Below are 14,952 nucleotides of genomic sequence, written 5' to 3'. Positions count from 1 at the left end.
CACTACTTGTGATTTTTAAAACTTTTGTAAAACTCTCTGCAAACCCTTGTGCTCATTTTCCAATTTTGGAACCCGTGGCAAAAGTAAAATAATTTCTTGTATTTTGTGTTTTTTAATCTTTTTGTGAACACTTACTGCATTCAATTATACTGATCTTTCATTCATGACACGCTATTAAGCAGTAACTGCCGGAGAAGTTACACAAAAAAAACTATAAAGTGTAGGCGTTGGTGGTATAGTGGTGAGCATAGCTGCCTTCCAAGCAGTTGACCCGGGTTCGATTCCCGGCCAACGCATGAAATAGTTTTTTTTTTTTTGTTTTTAGCTTTTTGTGAACAAACTCTGCAAATCCTTCTGCTGATCTTGCATTGTTTGTACTAATTTAGCTGAAACGTAGAACGCAGAAAAAGTAGAGATGCTTTGTAGGTGTTGGTGTTATATTGATTTGTAAAGGTGCCTTCCAAAACGGTAACCCTGCTTCATGTTCTGGCAATCACTACTTGTGATTTTTAAAACTTTTGTAAAACTCTCTGCAAACCCTTGTGCTCATTTTCCAATTTTGGAACCCGTGGCAAAAGTAAAATAATTTCTTGTATTTTGTGTTTTTTAATCTTTTTGTGAACACTTACTGCATTCAATTATACTGATCTTTCATTCATGACACGCTATTAAGCAGTAACTGCCGGAGAAGTTACACAAAAAAAACTATAAAGTGTAGGCGTTGGTGGTATAGTGGGGAGCATAGCTGCCTTCCAAGCAGTTGACCCGGGTTCGATTCCCGGCCAACGCATGAAATAGTTTTTTTTTTTTTGTTTTAAGCTTTTTGTGAACAAACTCTGCAAATCCTTCTGCTGATCTTGCATTGTTTGTACTAATTTAGCTGAAACGTAGAACGCAGAAAAAGTAGAGATGCTTTGTAGGTGTTATATTGATTTGTAAAGGTGCCTTCCAAAACGGTAACCCTGCTTCATGTTCTGGCAATCACTACTTGTGATTTTTAAAACTTTTGTAAAACTCTCTGCAAACCCTTGTGCTCATTTTCCAATTTTGGAACCCGTGGCAAAAGTAAAATAATTTCTTGTATTTTGTGTTTTTTAATCTTTTTGTGAACACTTACTGCATTCAATTATACTGATCTTTCATTCATGACACGCTATTAAGCAGTAACTGCCGGAGAAAATACACAAAAAAAACTATAAAGTGTAGGCGTTGGTGGTATAGTGGTGAGCATAGCTGCCTTCCAAGCAGTTGACCCGGGTTCGATTCCCGGCCAACGCATGAAATAGGTATTTTTTTTTTGTTTTTAGCTTTTTGTGAACAAACTCTGCAAATCCTTCTGCTGATCTTGCATTGTTTGTACTAATTTAGCTGAAACGTAGAACGCAGAAAAAGTAGAGATGCTTTGTAGGTGTTGGTGTTATATTGATTTGTAAAGGTGCCTTCCAAAACGGTAACCCTGCTTCATGTTCTGGCAATCACTACTTGTGATTTTTAAAACTTTTGTAAAACTCTCTGCAAACCCTTGTGCTCATTTTCCAATTTTGGAACCCGTGGCAAAAGTAAAATAATTTCTTGTATTTTGTGTTTTTTAATCTTTTTGTGAACACTTACTGCATTCAATTATACTGATCTTTCATTCATGACACGCTATTAAGCAGTAACTGCCGGAGAAGTTACACAAAAAAACCTATAAAGTGTAGGCGTTGGTGGTATAGTGGTGAGCATAGCTGCCTTCCAAGCCGTTGACCCGGGTTCGATTCCCGGCCAACGCATGAAATAGTTTTTTTTTTTTTGTTTTAAGCTGTTTGTGAACAAACTCTGCAAATCCTTCTGCTGATCTTGCATTGTTTGTACTAATTTAGCTGAAACGTAGAACGCAGAAAAAGTAGAGATGCTTTGTAGGTGTTGGTGTTATATTGATTTGTAAAGGTGCCTTCCAAAACGGTAACCCTGCTTCATGTTCTGGCAATCACTACTTGTGATTTTTAAAACTTTTGTAAAACTCTCTGCAAACCCTTGTGCTCATTTTCCAATTTTGGAACCCGTGGCAAAAGTAAAATAATTTCTTGTATTTTGTGTTTTTTAATCTTTTTGTGAACACTTACTGCATTCAATTATACTGATCTTTCATTCATGACACGCTATTAAGCAGTAACTGCCGGAGAAGTTACACAAAAAAAACTATAAAGTGTAGGCGTTGGTGGTATAGTGGTGAGCATAGCTGCCTTCCAAGCAGTTGACCCGGGTTCGATTCCCGGCCAACGCATGAAATAGGTATTTTTTTTTTGTTTTTAGCTTTTTGTGAACAAACTCTGCAAATCCTTCTGCTGATCTTGCATTGTTTGTACTAATTTAGCTGAAACGTAGAACGCAGAAAAAGTAGAGATGCTTTGTAGGTGTTGGTGTTATATTGATTTGTAAAGGTGCCTTCCAAAACGGTAACCCTGCTTCATGTTCTGGCAATCACTACTTGTGATTTTTAAAACTTTTGTAAAACTCTCTGCAAACCCTTGTGCTCATTTTCCAATTTTGGAACCCGTGGCAAAAGTAAAATAATTTCTTGTATTTTGTGTTTTTTAATCTTTTTGTGAACACTTACTGCATTCAATTATACTGATCTTTCATTCATGACACGCTATTAAGCAGTAACTGCCGGAGAAGTTACACAAAAAAACCTATAAAGTGTAGGCGTTGGTGGTATAGTGGTGAGCATAGCTGCCTTCCAAGCCGTTGACCCGGGTTCGATTCCCGGCCAACGCATGAAATAGTTTTTTTTTTTTTGTTTTAAGCTGTTTGTGAACAAACTCTGCAAATCCTTCTGCTGATCTTGCATTGTTTGTACTAATTTAGCTGAAACGTAGAACGCAGAAAAAGTAGAGATGCTTTGTAGGTGTTGGTGTTATATTGATTTGTAAAGGTGCCTTCCAAAACGGTAACCCTGCTTCATGTTCTGGCAATCACTACTTGTGATTTTTAAAACTTTTGTAAAACTCTCTGCAAACCCTTGTGCTCATTTTCCAATTTTGGAACCCGTGGCAAAAGTAAAATAATTTCTTGTATTTTGTGTTTTTTAATCTTTTTGTGAACACTTACTGCATTCAATTATACTGATCTTTCATTCATGACACGCTATTAAGCAGTAACTGCCGGAGAAGTTACACAAAAAAAACTATAAAGTGTAGGCGTTGGTGGTATAGTGGTGAGCATAGCTGCCTTCCAAGCAGTTGACCCGGGTTCGATTCCCGGCCAACGCATGAAATAGTTTTTTTTTTTTTGCTTTAAGCTTTTTGTGAACAAACTCTGCAAATCCTTCTGCTGATCTTGCATTGTTTGTACTAATTTAGCTGAAACGTAGAACGCAGAAAAAGTAGAGATGCTTTGTAGGTGTTATATTGATTTGTAAAGGTGCCTTCCAAAACGGTAACCCTGCTTCATGTTCTGGCAATCACTACTTGTGATTTTTAAAACTTTTGTAAAACTCTCTGCAAACCCTTGTGATCATTTTCCAATTTTGGAACCCGTGGCAAAAGTAAAATAATTTCTTGTATTTTGTGTTTTTTAATCTTTTTGTGAACACTTACTGCATTCAATTATACTGATCTTTCATTCATGACACGCTATTAAGCAGTAACTGCCGGAGAAAATACACAAAAAAAACTATAAAGTGTAGGCGTTGGTGGTATAGTGGTGAGCATAGCTGCCTTCCAAGCAGTTGACCCGGGTTCGATTCCCGGCCAACGCATGAAATAGGTATTTTTTTTTTTGTTTTAAGCTTTTTGTGAACAAACTCTGCAAATCCTTCTGCTGATCTTGCATTGTTTGTACTAATTTAGCTGAAACGTAGAACGCAGATAAAGTAGAGATGCTTTGGCGGTGTTGGTGTTATATTGATTTGTAAAGGTGCCTTCCAAAACGGTAACCCTGCTTCATGTTCTGGCAATCACTACTTGTGATTTTTAAAACTTTTGTAAAACTCTCTGCAAACCCTTGTGCTCATTTTCCAATTTTGGAACCCGTGGCAAAAGTAAAATAATTTCTTGTATTTTGTGTTTTTTAATCTTTTTGTGAACACTTACTGCATTCAATTATACTGATCTTTCATTCATGACACGCTATTAAGCAGTAACTGCCGGAGAAGTTACACAAAAAAACCTATAAAGTGTAGGCGTTGGTGGTATAGTGGTGAGCATAGCTGCCTTCCAAGCAGTTGACCCGGGTTAGATTCCCGGCCAACGCATGAAATAGTTTTTTTTTTTTTTGTTTTAAGCTTTTTGTGAACAAACTCTGCAAATCCTTCTGCTGATCTTGCATTGTTTGTACTAATTTAGCTGAAACGTAGAACGCAGAAAAAGTAGAGATGCTTTGTAGGTGTTGGTGTTATATTGATTTGTAAAGGTGCCTTCCAAAACGGTAACCCTGCTTCATGTTCTGGCAATCACTACTTGTGATTTTTAAAACTTTTGTAAAACTCTCTGCAAACCCTTGTGCTCATTTTCCAATTTTGGAACCCGTGGCAAAAGTAAAATAATTTCTTGTATTTTGTGTTTTTTAATCTTTTTGTGAACACTTACTGCATTCAATTATACTGATCTTTCATTCATGACACGCTATTAAGCAGTAACTGCCGGAGAAGTTACACAAAAAAACCTATTAAGTGTAGGCGTTGGTGGTATAGTGGTGAGCATAGCTGCCTTCCAAGCAGTTGACCCAGGTTCGATTCCCGGCCAACGCATGAAATAGTTTTTTTTTTTTTTGTTTTAAGCTTTTTGTGAACAAACTCTGCAAATCCTTCTGCTGATCTTGCATTGTTTGTACTAATTTAGCTGAAACGTAGAACGCAGAAAAAGTAGAGATGCTTTGTAGGTGTTGGTGTTATATTGATTTGTAAAGGTGCCTTCCAAAACGGTAACCCTGCTTCATGTTCTGGCAATCACTACTTGTGATTTTTAAAACTTTTGTAAAACTCTCTGCAAACCCTTGTGCTCATTTTCCAATTTTGGAACCCGTGGCAAAAGTAAAATAATTTCTTGTATTTTGTGTTTTTTAATCTTTTTGTGAACACTTACTGCATTCAATTATACTGATCTTTCATTCATGACACGCTATTAAGCAGTAACTGCCGGAGAAGTTACACAAAAAAACCTATTAAGTGTAGGCGTTGGTGGTATAGTGGTGAGCATAGCTGCCTTCCAAGCAGTTGACCCGGGTTCGATTCCCGGCCAACGCATGAAATAGGTATTTTTTTTTTGTTTTTAGCTTTTTGTGAACAAACTCTGCAAATCCTTCTGCTGATCTTGCATTGTTTGTACTAATTTAGCTGAAACGTAGAACGCAGAAAAAGTAGAGATGCTTTGTAGGTGTTGGTGTTATATTGATTTGTAAAGGTGCCTTCCAAAACGGTAACCCTGCTTCATGTTCTGGCAATCACTACTTGTGATTTTTAAAACTTTTGTAAAACTCTCTGCAAACCCTTGTGCTCATTTTCCAATTTTGGAACCCGTGGCAAAAGTAAAATAATTTCTTGTATTTTGTGTTTTTTAATCTTTTTGTGAACACTTACTGCATTCAATTATACTGATCTTTCATTCATGACACGCTATTAAGCAGTAACTGCCGGAGAAGTTACACAAAAAAACCTATAAAGTGTAGGCGTTGGTGGTATAGTGGTGAGCATAGCTGCCTTCCAAGCAGTTGACCCGGGTTCGATTCCCGGCCAACGCATGAAATAGTTTTTTTTTTTTTTGTTTTAAGCTTTTTGTGAACAAACTCTGCAAATCCTTCTGCTGATCTTGCATTGTTTGTACTAATTTAGCTGAAACGTAGAACGCAGAAAAAGTAGAGATGCTTTGTAGGTGTTGGTGTTATATTGATTTGTAAAGGTGCCTTCCAAAACGGTAACCCTGCTTCATGTTCTGGCAATCACTACTTGTGATTTTTAAAACTTTTGTAAAACTCTCTGCAAACCCTTGTGCTCATTTTCCAATTTTGGAACCCGTGGCAAAAGTAAAATAATTTCTTGTATTTTGTGTTTTTTAATCTTTTTGTGAACACTTACTGCATTCAATTATACTGATCTTTCATTCATGACACGCTATTAAGCAGTAACTGCCGGAGAAGTTACACAAAAAAACCTATTAAGTGTAGGCGTTGGTGGTATAGTGGTGAGCATAGCTGCCTTCCAAGCAGTTGACCCAGGTTCGATTCCCGGCCAACGCATGAAATAGTTTTTTTTTTTTTTGTTTTAAGCTTTTTGTGAACAAACTCTGCAAATCCTTCTGCTGATCTTGCATTGTTTGTACTAATTTAGCTGAAACGTAGAACGCAGAAAAAGTAGAGATGCTTTGTAGGTGTTGGTGTTATATTGATTTGTAAAGGTGCCTTCCAAAACGGTAACCCTGCTTCATGTTCTGGCAATCACTACTTGTGATTTTTAAAACTTTTGTAAAACTCTCTGCAAACCCTTGTGCTCATTTTCCAATTTTGGAACCCGTGGCAAAAGTAAAATAATTTCTTGTATTTTGTGTTTTTTAATCTTTTTGTGAACACTTACTGCATTCAATTATACTGATCTTTCATTCATGACACGCTATTAAGCAGTAACTGCCGGAGAAGTTACACAAAAAAACCTATTAAGTGTAGGCGTTGGTGGTATAGTGGTGAGCATAGCTGCCTTCCAAGCAGTTGACCCGGGTTCGATTCCCGGCCAACGCATGAAATAGGTATTTTTTTTTTGTTTTTAGCTTTTTGTGAACAAACTCTGCAAATCCTTCTGCTGATCTTGCATTGTTTGTACTAATTTAGCTGAAACGTAGAACGCAGAAAAAGTAGAGATGCTTTGTAGGTGTTGGTGTTATATTGATTTGTAAAGGTGCCTTCCAAAACGGTAACCCTGCTTCATGTTCTGGCAATCACTACTTGTGATTTTTAAAACTTTTGTAAAACTCTCTGCAAACCCTTGTGCTCATTTTCCAATTTTGGAACCCGTGGCAAAAGTAAAATAATTTCTTGTATTTTGTGTTTTTTAATCTTTTTGTGAACACTTACTGCATTCAATTATACTGATCTTTCATTCATGACACGCTATTAAGCAGTAACTGCCGGAGAAGTTACACAAAAAAACCTATAAAGTGTAGGCATTGGTGGTATAGTGGTGAGCATAGCTGCCTTCCAAGCAGTTGACCCGGGTTCGATTCCTGGCCAACGCATGAAATAGGTATTTTTTTTTTGTTTTTAGCTTTTTGTGAACAAACTCTGCAAATCCTTCTGCTGATCTTGCATTGTTTGTACTAATTTAGCTGAAACGTAGAACGCAGAAAAAGTAGAGATGCTTTGTAGGTGTTGGTGTTATATTGATTTGTAAAGGTGCCTTCCAAAACGGTAACCCTGCTTCATGTTCTGGCAATCACTACTTGTGATTTTTAAAACTTTTGTAAAACTCTCTGCAAACCCTTGTGCTCATTTTCCAATTTTGGAACCCGTGGCAAAAGTAAAATAATTTCTTGTATTTTGTGTTTTTTAATCTTTTTGTGAACACTTACTGCATTCAATTATACTGATCTTTCATTCATGACACGCTATTAAGCAGTTACTGCCGGAGAAGTTACACAAAAAAAACTCTAAAGTGTAGGCGTTGGTGGTATAGTGGTGAGCATAGCTGCCTTCCAAGCAGTTAACCCGGGTTCGATTCCCGGCCAACGCATGAAATAGGTTGTTTTTTTGTTTTAAGCTTTTTGTGAACAAACTCTGCAAATCCTTCTGCTGATCTTGCATTGTTTGTACTAATTTAGCTGAAACGTAGAACGCAGAAAAAGTAGAGATGCTTTGTAGGTGTTGGTGTTATATTGATTTGTAAAGGTGCCTTCCAAAACGGTAACCCTGCTTCATGTTCTGGCAATCACTACTTGTGATTTTTAAAACTTTTGTAAAACTCTCTGCAAACCCTTGTGCTCATTTTCCAATTTTGGAACCCGTGGCAAAAGTAAAATAATTTCTTGTATTTTGTGTTTTTTAATCTTTTTGTGAACACTTACTGCATTCAATTATACTGATCTTTCATTCATGACACGCTATTAAGCAGTAACTGCCGGAGAAAATACACAAAAAAAACTATAAAGTGTAGGCGTTGGTGGTATAGTGGTGAGCATAGCTGCCTTCCAAGCAGTTGACCCGGGTTCGATTCCCGGCCAACGCATGAAATAGGTATTTTTTTTTTTGTTTTAAGCTTTTTGTGAACAAACTCTGCAAATCCTTCTGCTGATCTTGCATTGTTTGTACTAATTTAGCTGAAACGTAGAACGCAGAAAAAGTAGAGATGCTTTGTAGGTGTTATATTGATTTGTAAAGGTGCCTTCCAAAACGGTAACCCTGCTTCATGTTCTGGCAATCACTACTTGTGATTTTTAAAACTTTTGTAAAACTCTCTGCAAACCCTTGTGATCATTTTCCAATTTTGGAACCCGTGGCAAAAGTAAAATAATTTCTTGTATTTTGTGTTTTTTAATCTTTTTGTGAACACTTACTGCATTCAATTATACTGATCTTTCATTCATGACACGCTATTAAGCAGTAACTGCCGGAGAAAATACACAAAAAAAACTATAAAGTGTAGGCGTTGGTGGTATAGTGGTGAGCATAGCTGCCTTCCAAGCAGTTGACCCGGGTTCGATTCCCGGCCAACGCATGAAATAGGTATTTTTTTTTTTGTTTTAAGCTTTTTGTGAACAAACTCTGCAAATCCTTCTGCTGATCTTGCATTGTTTGTACTAATTTAGCTGAAACGTAGAACGCAGATAAAGTAGAGATGCTTTGGCGGTGTTGGTGTTATATTGATTTGTAAAGGTGCCTTCCAAAACGGTAACCCTGCTTCATGTTCTGGCAATCACTACTTGTGATTTTTAAAACTTTTGTAAAACTCTCTGCAAACCCTTGTGCTCATTTTCCAATTTTGGAACCCGTGGCAAAAGTAAAATAATTTCTTGTATTTTGTGTTTTTTAATCTTTTTGTGAACACTTACTGCATTCAATTATACTGATCTTTCATTCATGACACGCTATTAAGCAGTAACTGCCGGAGAAGTTACACAAAAAAACCTATAAAGTGTAGGCGTTGGTGGTATAGTGGTGAGCATAGCTGCCTTCCAAGCAGTTGACCCGGGTTCGATTCCCGGCCAACGCATGAAATAGTTTTTTTTTTTTTGTTTTAAGCTTTTTGTGAACAAACTCTGCAAATCCTTCTGCTGATCTTGCATTGTTTGTACTAATTTAGCTGAAACGTAGAACGCAGAAAAAGTAGAGATGCTTTGTAGGTGTTATATTGATTTGTAAAGGTGCCTTCCAAAACGGTAACCCTGCTTCATGTTCTGGCAATCACTACTTGTGATTTTTAAAACTTTTGTAAAACTCTCTGCAAACCCTTGTGATCATTTTCCAATTTTGGAACCCGTGGCAAAAGTAAAATAATTTCTTGTATTTTGTGTTTTTTAATCTTTTTGTGAACACTTACTGCATTCAATTATACTGATCTTTCATTCATGACACGCTATTAAGCAGTAACTGCCGGAGAAAATACACAAAAAAAACTATAAAGTGTAGGCGTTGGTGGTATAGTGGTGAGCATAGCTGCCTTCCAAGCAGTTGACCCGGGTTCGATTCCCGGCCAACGCATGAAATAGGTATTTTTTTTTTTGTTTTAAGCTTTTTGTGAACAAACTCTGCAAATCCTTCTGCTGATCTTGCATTGTTTGTACTAATTTAGCTGAAACGTAGAACGCAGAAAAAGTAGAGATGCTTTGTAGGTGTTATATTGATTTGTAAAGGTGCCTTCCAAAACGGTAACCCTGCTTCATGTTCTGGCAATCACTACTTGTGATTTTTAAAACTTTTGTAAAACTCTCTGCAAACCCTTGTGATCATTTTCCAATTTTGGAACCCGTGGCAAAAGTAAAATAATTTCTTGTATTTTGTGTTTTTTAATCTTTTTGTGAACACTTACTGCATTCAATTATACTGATCTTTCATTCATGACACGCTATTAAGCAGTAACTGCCGGAGAAAATACACAAAAAAAACTATAAAGTGTAGGCGTTGGTGGTATAGTGGTGAGCATAGCTGCCTTCCAAGCAGTTGACCCGGGTTCGATTCCCGGCCAACGCATGAAATAGGTATTTTTTTTTTTGTTTTAAGCTTTTTGTGAACAAACTCTGCAAATCCTTCTGCTGATCTTGCATTGTTTGTACTAATTTAGCTGAAACGTAGAACGCAGATAAAGTAGAGATGCTTTGGCGGTGTTGGTGTTATATTGATTTGTAAAGGTGCCTTCCAAAACGGTAACCCTGCTTCATGTTCTGGCAATCACTACTTGTGATTTTTAAAACTTTTGTAAAACTCTCTGCAAACCCTTGTGCTCATTTTCCAATTTTGGAACCCGTGGCAAAAGTAAAATAATTTCTTGTATTTTGTGTTTTTTAATCTTTTTGTGAACACTTACTGCATTCAATTATACTGATCTTTCATTCATGACACGCTATTAAGCAGTAACTGCCGGAGAAGTTACACAAAAAAACCTATAAAGTGTAGGCGTTGGTGGTATAGTGGTGAGCATAGCTGCCTTCCAAGCAGTTGACCCGGGTTCGATTCCCGGCCAACGCATGAAATAGTTTTTTTTTTTTTGTTTTAAGCTTTTTGTGAACAAACTCTGCAAATCCTTCTGCTGATCTTGCATTGTTTGTACTAATTTAGCTGAAACGTAGAACGCAGAAAAAGTAGAGATGCTTTGTAGGTGTTGGTGTTATATTGATTTGTAAAGGTGCCTTCCAAAACGGTAACCCTGCTTCATGTTCTGGCAATCACTACTTGTGATTTTTAAAACTTTTGTAAAACTCTCTGCAAACCCTTGTGCTCATTTTCCAATTTTGGAACCCGTGGCAAAAGTAAAATAATTTCTTGTATTTTGTGTTTTTTAATCTTTTTGTGAACACTTACTGCATTCAATTATACTGATCTTTCATTCATGACACGCTATTAAGCAGTAACTGCCGGAGAAGTTACACAAAAAAACCTATAAAGTGTAGGCATTGGTGGTATAGTGGTGAGCATAGCTGCCTTCCAAGCAGTTGACCCGGGTTCGATTCCCGGCCAACGCATGAAATAGGTATTTTTTTTTTTGTTTTTAGCTTTTTGTGAACAAACTCTGCAAATCCTTCTGCTGATCTTGCATTGTTTGTACTAATTTAGCTGAAACGTAGAACGCAGAAAAAGTAGAGATGCTTTGTAGGTGTTGGTGTTATATTGATTTGTAAAGGTGCCTTCCAAAACGGTAACCCTGCTTCATGTTCTGGCAATCACTACTTGTGATTTTTAAAACTTTTGTAAAACTCTCTGCAAACCCTTGTGCTCATTTTCCAATTTTGGAACCCGTGGCAAAAGTAAAATAATTTCTTGTATTTTGTGTTTTTTAATCTTTTTGTGAACACTTACTGCATTCAATTATACTGATCTTTCATTCATGACACGCTATTAAGCAGTAACTGCCGGAGAAGTTACACAAAAAAACCTATTAAGTGTAGGCGTTGGTGGTATAGTGGTGAGCATAGCTGCCTTCCAAGCAGTTGACCCGGGTTCAATTCCCGGCCAACGCATGAAATAGGTATTTTTTTTTTGTTTTTAGCTTTTTGTGAACAAACTCTGCAAATCCTTCTGCTGATCTTGCATTGTTTGTACTAATTTAGCTGAAACGTAGAACGCAGAAAAAGTAGAGATGCTTTGTAGGTGTTGGTGTTATATTGATTTGTAAAGGTGCCTTCCAAAACGGTAACCCTGCTTCATGTTCTGGCAATCACTACTTGTGATTTTTAAAACTTTTGTAAAACTCTCTGCAAACCCTTGTGCTCATTTTCCAATTTTGGAACCCGTGGCAAAAGTAAAATAATTTCTTGTATTTTGTGTTTTTTAATCTTTTTGTGAACACTTACTGCATTCAATTATACTGATCTTTCATTCATGACACGCTATTAAGCAGTAACTGCCGGAGAAGTTACACAAAAAAACCTATTAAGTGTAGGCGTTGGTGGTATAGTGGTGAGCATAGCTGCCTTCCAAGCAGTTGACCCGGGTTCAATTCCCGGCCAACGCATGAAATAGGTATTTTTTTTTTGTTTTTAGCTTTTTGTGAACAAACTCTGCAAATCCTTCTGCTGATCTTGCATTGTTTGTACTAATTTAGCTGAAACGTAGAACGCAGAAAAAGTAGAGATGCTTTGTAGGTGTTGGTGTTATATTGATTTGTAAAGGTGCCTTCCAAAACGGTAACCCTGCTTCATGTTCTGGCAATCACTACTTGTGATTTTTAAAACTTTTGTAAAACTCTCTGCAAACCCTTGTGCTCATTTTCCAATTTTGGAACCCGTGGCAAAAGTAAAATAATTTCTTGTATTTTGTGTTTTTTAATCTTTTTGTGAACACTTACTGCATTCAATTATACTGATCTTTCATTCATGACACGCTATTAAGCAGTAACTGCCGGAGAAGTTACACAAAAAAACCTATAAAGTGTAGGCATTGGTGGTATAGTGGTGAGCATAGCTGCCTTCCAAGCAGTTGACCCGGGTTCGATTCCCGGCCAACGCATGAAATAGGTATTTTTTTTTTGTTTTTAGCTTTTTGTGAACAAACTCTGCAAATCCTTCTGCTGATCTTGCATTGTTTGTACTAATTTAGCTGAAACGTAGAACGCAGAAAAAGTAGAGATGCTTTGTAGGTGTTGGTGTTATATTGATTTGTAAAGGTGCCTTCCAAAACGGTAACCCTGCTTCATGTTCTGGCAATCACTACTTGTGATTTTTAAAACTTTTGTAAAACTCTCTGCAAACCCTTGTGCTCATTTTCCAATTTTGGAACCCGTGGCAAAAGTAAAATAATTTCTTGTATTTTGTGTTTTTTAATCTTTTTGTGAACACTTACTGCATTCAATTATACTGATCTTTCATTCATGACACGCTATTAAGCAGTAACTGCCGGAGAAGTTACACAAAAAAACCTATAAAGTGTAGGCATTGGTGGTATAGTGGTGAGCATAGCTGCCTTCCAAGCAGTTGACCCGGGTTCGATTCCCGGCCAACGCATGAAATAGGTATTTTTTTTTTGTTTTTAGCTTTTTGTGAACAAACTCTGCAAATCCTTCTGCTGATCTTGCATTGTTTGTACTAATTTAGCTGAAACGTAGAACGCAGAAAAAGTAGAGATGCTTTGTAGGTGTTGGTGTTATATTGATTTGTAAAGGTGCCTTCCAAAACGGTAACCCTGCTTCATGTTCTGGCAATCACTACTTGTGATTTTTAAAACTTTTGTAAAACTCTCTGCAAACCCTTGTGCTCATTTTCCAATTTTGGAACCCGTGGCAAAAGTAAAATAATTTCTTGTATTTTGTGTTTTTTAATCTTTTTGTGAACACTTACTGCATTCAATTATACTGATCTTTCATTCATGACACGCTATTAAGCAGTAACTGCCGGAGAAGTTACACAAAAAAACCTATTAAGTGTAGGCGTTGGTGGTATAGTGGTGAGCATAGCTGCCTTCCAAGCAGTTGACCCGGGTTCAATTCCCGGCCAACGCATGAAATAGGTATTTTTTTTTTGTTTTTAGCTTTTTGTGAACAAACTCTGCAAATCCTTCTGCTGATCTTGCATTGTTTGTACTAATTTAGCTGAAACGTAGAACGCAGAAAAAGTAGAGATGCTTTGTAGGTGTTGGTGTTATATTGATTTGTAAAGGTGCCTTCCAAAACGGTAACCCTGCTTCATGTTCTGGCAATCACTACTTGTGATTTTTAAAACTTTTGTAAAACTCTCTGCAAACCCTTGTGCTCATTTTCCAATTTTGGAACCCGTGGCAAAAGTAAAATAATTTCTTGTATTTTGTGTTTTTTAATCTTTTTGTGAACACTTACTGCATTCAATTATACTGATCTTTCATTCATGACACGCTATTAAGCAGTAACTGCCGGAGAAGTTACACAAAAAAACCTATTAAGTGTAGGCGTTGGTGGTATAGTGGTGAGCATAGCTGCCTTCCAAGCAGTTGACCCGGGTTCAATTCCCGGCCAACGCATGAAATAGGTATTTTTTTTTTGTTTTTAGCTTTTTGTGAACAAACTCTGCAAATCCTTCTGCTGATCTTGCATTGTTTGTACTAATTTAGCTGAAACGTAGAACGCAGAAAAAGTAGAGATGCTTTGTAGGTGTTGGTGTTATATTGATTTGTAAAGGTGCCTTCCAAAACGGTAACCCTGCTTCATGTTCTGGCAATCACTACTTGTGATTTTTAAAACTTTTGTAAAACTCTCTGCAAACCCTTGTGCTCATTTTCCAATTTTGGAACCCGTGGCAAAAGTAAAATAATTTCTTGTATTTTGTGTTTTTTAATCTTTTTGTGAACACTTACTGCATTCAATTATACTGATCTTTCATTCATGACACGCTATTAAGCAGTAACTGCCGGAGAAGTTACACAAAAAAACCTATAAAGTGTAGGCATTGGTGGTATAGTGGTGAGCATAGCTGCCTTCCAAGCAGTTGACCCGGGTTCGATTCCCGGCCAACGCATGAAATAGGTATTTTTTTTTTGTTTTTAGCTTTTTGTGAACAAACTCTGCAAATCCTTCTGCTGATCTTGCATTGTTTGTACTAATTTAGCTGAAACGTAGAACGCAGAAAAAGTAGAGATGCTTTGTAGGTGTTGGTGTTATATTGATTTGTAAAGGTGCCTTCCAAAACGGTAACCCTGCTTCATGTTCTGGCAATCACTACTTGTGATTTTTAAAACTTTTGTAAAACTCTCTGCAAACCCTTGTGCTCATTTTCCAATTTTGGAACCCGTGGCAAAAGTAAAATAATTTCTTGTATTTTGTGTTTTTTAATCTTTTTGTGAACACTTACTGCATTCAATTATACTGAT

At 36.9% G+C, this 14,952-nt stretch overlaps 20 non-coding genes across 20 annotated transcripts; all 20 read left to right on the top strand.

Moving 5' to 3' along the window:
- Positions 1–224: 224 nt before the first annotated feature.
- TRNAG-UCC (transfer RNA glycine (anticodon UCC)) lies at positions 225–296 on the top strand. The gene has a single exon. It is a non-coding gene; the product is annotated as a tRNA-Gly (tRNA).
- A 422-nt stretch (positions 297–718) lies between these two features.
- Positions 719–790, top strand: TRNAG-UCC (transfer RNA glycine (anticodon UCC)). Its single transcript has one exon. It is a non-coding gene; the product is annotated as a tRNA-Gly (tRNA).
- Positions 791–1,206: 416 nt separating this feature from the next.
- TRNAG-UCC (transfer RNA glycine (anticodon UCC)) lies at positions 1,207–1,278 on the top strand. Its single transcript has one exon. It is a non-coding gene; the product is annotated as a tRNA-Gly (tRNA).
- Positions 1,279–2,194: 916 nt separating this feature from the next.
- TRNAG-UCC (transfer RNA glycine (anticodon UCC)) lies at positions 2,195–2,266 on the top strand. Its single transcript has one exon. It is a non-coding gene; the product is annotated as a tRNA-Gly (tRNA).
- Positions 2,267–3,182: 916 nt separating this feature from the next.
- On the top strand, positions 3,183–3,254 carry TRNAG-UCC (transfer RNA glycine (anticodon UCC)). The gene has a single exon. It is a non-coding gene; the product is annotated as a tRNA-Gly (tRNA).
- Positions 3,255–3,670: 416 nt separating this feature from the next.
- Positions 3,671–3,742, top strand: TRNAG-UCC (transfer RNA glycine (anticodon UCC)). The gene has a single exon. It is a non-coding gene; the product is annotated as a tRNA-Gly (tRNA).
- Positions 3,743–5,155: 1,413 nt separating this feature from the next.
- TRNAG-UCC (transfer RNA glycine (anticodon UCC)) lies at positions 5,156–5,227 on the top strand. The gene has a single exon. It is a non-coding gene; the product is annotated as a tRNA-Gly (tRNA).
- A 422-nt stretch (positions 5,228–5,649) lies between these two features.
- Positions 5,650–5,721, top strand: TRNAG-UCC (transfer RNA glycine (anticodon UCC)). The gene has a single exon. It is a non-coding gene; the product is annotated as a tRNA-Gly (tRNA).
- A 918-nt stretch (positions 5,722–6,639) lies between these two features.
- Positions 6,640–6,711, top strand: TRNAG-UCC (transfer RNA glycine (anticodon UCC)). The gene has a single exon. It is a non-coding gene; the product is annotated as a tRNA-Gly (tRNA).
- A 916-nt stretch (positions 6,712–7,627) lies between these two features.
- On the top strand, positions 7,628–7,699 carry TRNAG-UCC (transfer RNA glycine (anticodon UCC)). The gene has a single exon. It is a non-coding gene; the product is annotated as a tRNA-Gly (tRNA).
- A 420-nt stretch (positions 7,700–8,119) lies between these two features.
- TRNAG-UCC (transfer RNA glycine (anticodon UCC)) lies at positions 8,120–8,191 on the top strand. The gene has a single exon. It is a non-coding gene; the product is annotated as a tRNA-Gly (tRNA).
- Positions 8,192–8,608: 417 nt separating this feature from the next.
- On the top strand, positions 8,609–8,680 carry TRNAG-UCC (transfer RNA glycine (anticodon UCC)). Its single transcript has one exon. It is a non-coding gene; the product is annotated as a tRNA-Gly (tRNA).
- Positions 8,681–9,103: 423 nt separating this feature from the next.
- Positions 9,104–9,175, top strand: TRNAG-UCC (transfer RNA glycine (anticodon UCC)). Its single transcript has one exon. It is a non-coding gene; the product is annotated as a tRNA-Gly (tRNA).
- A 416-nt stretch (positions 9,176–9,591) lies between these two features.
- Positions 9,592–9,663, top strand: TRNAG-UCC (transfer RNA glycine (anticodon UCC)). Its single transcript has one exon. It is a non-coding gene; the product is annotated as a tRNA-Gly (tRNA).
- A 417-nt stretch (positions 9,664–10,080) lies between these two features.
- TRNAG-UCC (transfer RNA glycine (anticodon UCC)) lies at positions 10,081–10,152 on the top strand. The gene has a single exon. It is a non-coding gene; the product is annotated as a tRNA-Gly (tRNA).
- A 423-nt stretch (positions 10,153–10,575) lies between these two features.
- TRNAG-UCC (transfer RNA glycine (anticodon UCC)) lies at positions 10,576–10,647 on the top strand. The gene has a single exon. It is a non-coding gene; the product is annotated as a tRNA-Gly (tRNA).
- A 917-nt stretch (positions 10,648–11,564) lies between these two features.
- Positions 11,565–11,636, top strand: TRNAG-UCC (transfer RNA glycine (anticodon UCC)). Its single transcript has one exon. It is a non-coding gene; the product is annotated as a tRNA-Gly (tRNA).
- A 422-nt stretch (positions 11,637–12,058) lies between these two features.
- Positions 12,059–12,130, top strand: TRNAG-UCC (transfer RNA glycine (anticodon UCC)). The gene has a single exon. It is a non-coding gene; the product is annotated as a tRNA-Gly (tRNA).
- A 1,410-nt stretch (positions 12,131–13,540) lies between these two features.
- TRNAG-UCC (transfer RNA glycine (anticodon UCC)) lies at positions 13,541–13,612 on the top strand. The gene has a single exon. It is a non-coding gene; the product is annotated as a tRNA-Gly (tRNA).
- Positions 13,613–14,034: 422 nt separating this feature from the next.
- TRNAG-UCC (transfer RNA glycine (anticodon UCC)) lies at positions 14,035–14,106 on the top strand. Its single transcript has one exon. It is a non-coding gene; the product is annotated as a tRNA-Gly (tRNA).
- The last annotated feature ends 846 nt before the right edge of the window (positions 14,107–14,952 follow it).

The sequence above is a fragment of the Rhinoderma darwinii genome, chromosome 4, assembly GCF_050947455.1.
Source record: "Rhinoderma darwinii isolate aRhiDar2 chromosome 4, aRhiDar2.hap1, whole genome shotgun sequence".
Classification (NCBI taxonomy): Eukaryota; Metazoa; Chordata; class Amphibia; order Anura; family Rhinodermatidae; genus Rhinoderma; species Rhinoderma darwinii.
Note: the sequence above shows the minus strand (reverse complement) of the source record. Positions and strands in the feature narration are given on the sequence as shown.